At 42.6% G+C, this 4854-nt stretch overlaps 1 non-coding gene across 1 annotated transcript in view; it reads right to left on the reverse strand.

Annotated features, from left to right (window-relative positions):
- Window positions 1–295, reverse strand: part of LOC123687376 — a 1906-nt gene extending 1611 nt beyond the window's left edge. Inside the window, exon 1 of the ribosomal RNA XR_006749105.1 lies at window positions 1–295. This exon is cut by the window's left edge and continues 1611 nt beyond it. This is a non-coding gene — a ribosomal RNA (small subunit ribosomal RNA).
- Window positions 296–4854: the final 4559 nt, after the last annotated feature.

Here is a 4854-nt window from a genome sequence, read left to right on the forward strand (position 1 = left end):
CCATGCGATCAGCTTAAAGTTATTCAGAGTCACCAAATTGTACGATGACGAGCGAACCCGCCACCTATTGGTTTTGATCTAATAAAAGCGCTCCTTCCGTTCCCGGTCGGAGCTCTATTTGCATGTATTAGCTCTAGAATTACCACAGTTATCCAAGTAAATGTGGGTACGATCTAAGGAACCATAACTGATTTAATGAGCCTTTCGCGGTTTCACCTTAATTTGGCTTGTACTGAGACATGCATGGCTTAATCTTTGAGACAAGCATATGACTACTGGCAGGATCAACCAGGGAACTGCGTGCTTATACGATCGGTCCACGAGATTGCCGGTATGGCCAAACCCGTTCGCCTCTCGTCATGTGGCACTAGCCATGTCGATTGACTTCGACTAGCGCCGCACATCAGTAAGTGCAAGTCCTCGACGAAACGACGTAACAGCCCCCAGTCAGCATGAGACTCAAGCTATATATACATCATCATCATCTCGGACAAAACACCGATCAAAAATGAGAAAGTTTCTAGAAACAATCCCTCGCCAAGGCGTCCATATATAATACGAACCCCCGGCTATCAACTAATTTCTTATACACATTCCATCTCGACCCTTCGCTATACATGTGAATATAACGACACGGTGATTCGAGATTCAACAATATTTGTCGCTCGGAACGAATTGAGTGGTTGCAAATTTTTTGTGAACATAACCCGCAACGGGCAGAGGATCACGATTTTAAGGTTGGTCGCTTAAAGGCCATTCGACTACAAAGAGACGAAGCGGACCGCGACCTCGCTGCATGAGGTTGACGAAAGCGACCCAAGATGCGAAAGCCGAAACCAACACACCTTGCCAGTACCCAAACGCCGAGGTCGGATTCGGGTCTACCACTTACCAACTGAATATCATCCTAAAAAGAACTCCAAACAGTCTAGGACAGGACCCATTCTCCACCCCTTCTATATATGTCAGGAGAACCCCGGATTCCCCTCCAGACACGATTTAGCAAACTTTTCCCGATCGATCCGACCCACCGAGGCCGTTTCGACCGTTCGCCGCGCCTACTAGAGCTGATTTCTTCGGACTCCGATCAGAAAATCCGCCGATGCATGTCGTTAACACCTAGTCCGCCTCGTCCGATCGATCGAGGCCGTTTCGACCGTTCGCCGCGCCTACTAGAGCTGATTTCTTCGGACTCCGATCAGAAAATCCGCCGATGCATGTCGTTAACACCTAGTCCGCCTCGTCCGATCGATCTAGGCCGTCTCGAACCACCCATCGCGCATCGAAAGTCGCATCTCTCGAACTCCGATCCGGAAATCGGCCGATGCATCACGTTAACTATTTCTTATATATCTAATATAATATACATGGAGACGGTAAGAATTCTTTTAATCGAAGATATACATATACTTCTCATCAATATCCAAAAGCTTATCGAAAAATAAATTACTCAACTTTTACGTGAAGAATCGTTCACCCAAACCTTATCCCCTATATATGTCAGGAGAACCCAAGGTTCCCCTCCAGACACGATTTAGCAAACTTTTCCCGATCGATCCGACCCACCGAGGCCGTCTCGACCGTCCGCTGCGCCTACTAGGGCCGATTTCTTCGGACTCCGATCAGAAAATATACCGATGCATGTCGTTAACACCTAGTCCGCCTCGTCCGATCTATCTAAACAGTCTCGACGCACCCAACACTCTTTCAAAGTCGGATTACTCGGACTCAATCTGAAAATGGACCGATGCATGACGTCAACACTTAGCCCGCCTCGTCTGATCTATCTAAGCCATCTCGACCCACCCAACACGCCTTCCAAGTCGGATCACTCGGACTTCGATCTGAAAATCTCCGGACTCATTTTTATGAATATCCCCAGTCAGTAAGAACGTTATTTCGCCAATATATACCAACAATAAACCATATTCCAATAGCTGAACCAAAAATATAATTCCCGATCCAAACGTTCTGCATCGCCCAACGCGACCACCTTCCCTATATATGTCAGGAGAGCACAGGGTTCCCCTCCAGACAACACTTACGCTCTATCCCCGACTCTCGGTCGATCGATAGGCCAGGTCAGCGGTGTCTGTTTCGGCCGAAGCTCGGACTTTGGTCAAAATGTTCCGATACAAAATTTGAACCAAGATAGATACAGATATGATTCCTTCTTAAATATACGTTGATTATCGAACAGAATATGGTAAATATTTTGCGATGACCGAGGATTTCATGAATTTTTTTTTTTTTTCGAAAAAATTTTCTATTATCGGAATTTCCTCAAATTTCATTTGGTTGCCTCCTAATGCTTATTAAAAATGATAACCAACAATCAGAATCATTATTTATCATTTATTTCAATTTTTATAATGAAAAACGTTCACGTCCTTTCGCGCCTCTCGATCGTCGTTTACGTGATGCATCGGTCAGCCCTAGTTTACGTGGTGCATCGGTAAGATCGAGTTCACGTTCTGCATCGGTCTGCCCGAGTTTACGTGGTGCATCGGTAAGATCGAGATTACGTGGTGCATCGGTAAGATCGAGTTCACGTTCTGCATCGGTCTGCCTGAGTTTACGTGGTGCATCGGTATGATCGAGTTTACGTTCTGCATCGGTGTGATCTAGTTTACGTTGTGCATCGGTAAGATCGAGATTACGTGAAGCATCGGTATGATCGAGTTTACGTTCTGCATCGGTCTGGACTCTGAGATATATTTTCGACGTGAAAATGTTCCGATACAACTTTTGAACCAGGATAGTTAGAGAGATGATTTTTTCTGGGATGTACGTTGATTGGGGAATGGATTGTGGAAAATAACTTGCCATGACCGAGGTGTTCTCGAATTTTTTTTTTTTTTCGAAAAATATTTTCTGATTTTGGATTTCACTCAAATTTGATTTCGTTGCCTTCTAATGTGTTCTAAAAGAGTAAATCAGTAATCAGAATCGAAAAATATTTTTCGGATTTTTTTTTTTTTGAAAAAAAATTTTCTGATTTTGGAATTTCCTCAAATTTGATTTGGTTGCCTTCTAATGTGTTTTTAAAGCGTAAATCAGTAATCAGAATCAATATTCATTGTCGACTTTAATTTTTATAAGGAAAAATGTTCACGTCCTTAAACGCCTCCCCATCATTAGCCCGAGTCCAAGTCGATGTCAGTCCCGAGCGGACGGTGTCAGATACTACCTATCGCCCCGGTCTGGACTTGGCGAGGTATTTCGACGTGAAATGTTCCGATACAACTTTTGAACCAGGATAGTTAGAGAGATGATTTCTTCTATGTTGTACGTTGATTGTGGAATGGATTGTGGGAAATAACTTGCCATGACCCAGGTGTTCTTGAATTTTTTTTTTTTTCGAAAAAAATTTTCTGATCTTGAAATTTCCTCAAATCTGATTGCGTTGCCTTCTAATGTGTACTAAAAGAGTAAATCAGTAATCAGAATCAATATTCATTGTCGACTTTAATTTTTATAAGGAAAAATGTTCACGTCCTTAAACGCCTCTCCATCGTTACCCCGACTCCAAGACGATGTTAGACCGGAGCGGACGGTGTCAAATGCGACCGATCTCCCCGGTCTGGACTTAGCGAGATATTCCGACGTGAAATGTTCCGATACAAAAATTTAACTGTGATAGTTAGAGAGATGGTTCCTTTTGTGATGTACGTTGATTGTGTAATAGAATATGGAAATAAACTTGAGATGACCGAGGTCTTCTGGGATTTTTTTTTTTTTTCGAAAAATATTTTTCGATTTCGGAAATCCCTCAAATTTCATTGAGATATGTCCTAATGTGTTCTTAAAACTTAAATCAACAATCAGAATTAATATCCAAAAGTTATTTCATTTTTTATAAGGAAAAACGTTCACGTCCTTTCCGCTCCCAAAAAGTGAGATATCATAGAAAATATCGCTATATTTGTTGTTTACGGCCATACCACGCTGAAATTGCCAGTTCTCGTCAGAACACTGTGCTGAGAGGTTATACCCAAAATCGCTCCGTAGAGATAGTTGTGGAATTTGTGAACGTTAAAACTGACCTGTGAAAGTGACCGTTGTGTTAGACCAGACGGCGCCAAGCCGCATTCCAGAGCCAAGAATAGACTGAGTGAGTGACGAAATTTTACCTGCTCGGGTCCGAAAGGCCCTGAAACGGCCGAGTTTCGCGTGAAACCGACCGCTTTTGAATTCCTTTTTGAAAGGAATTTCAAAAATTTTATCAGAACTTTATTAAAATGATGGACGACCAGGAAATGAAACTCCCTTCAGATTCATCTGATAATGAAACTGACCCCCCGAGAGTCGCCAAAAAGAGAAGTCGAGTTGGAGATGTGGAAAACCCAAACTTCACGCATCCAACAACATCTATCAGGAAAAGGAAGGACAAAAAGACAATCCCTGTAGAAATCAAAAATAAATTTAACTACCTCAATCCAAATGAGGTAGAAGTCAATGCAGCATCCGTTGAAATTAGAAAAAATCAACGGAAACCCCCGCCAATAGTGGTCAACGGCGTTTTCAAAAAACACAATAAAACGGTGGCCGACATAACGAAAGTTATAAATGGCAAATTTTATATTAAATACAGTGCCATGAACTCCACCGTCTACACCGAGACGGTAGAAGACAGAAAGAAGTTAGAAAAATATTTTGATGAAAACGACGTAAAATACCACACTTACACCCCAAGGGAAGAAAAAACTCATGCTTTTACGCTGAGGGGACTGGATTCTGATCCAGACCTGGAAGAGATTAAAACTGAACTCCAGGAACTAGGAATTCCGGTTGTGGAAATCCACAAACTAAAAGCAACGAAATCACCGGCGTACATGGTCGTCACCGGAAATA

The sequence above is a fragment of the Harmonia axyridis genome, chromosome X (assembly GCF_914767665.1).
Source record: "Harmonia axyridis chromosome X, icHarAxyr1.1, whole genome shotgun sequence".
Lineage (NCBI taxonomy): Eukaryota > Metazoa > Arthropoda > Insecta > Coleoptera > Coccinellidae > Harmonia > Harmonia axyridis.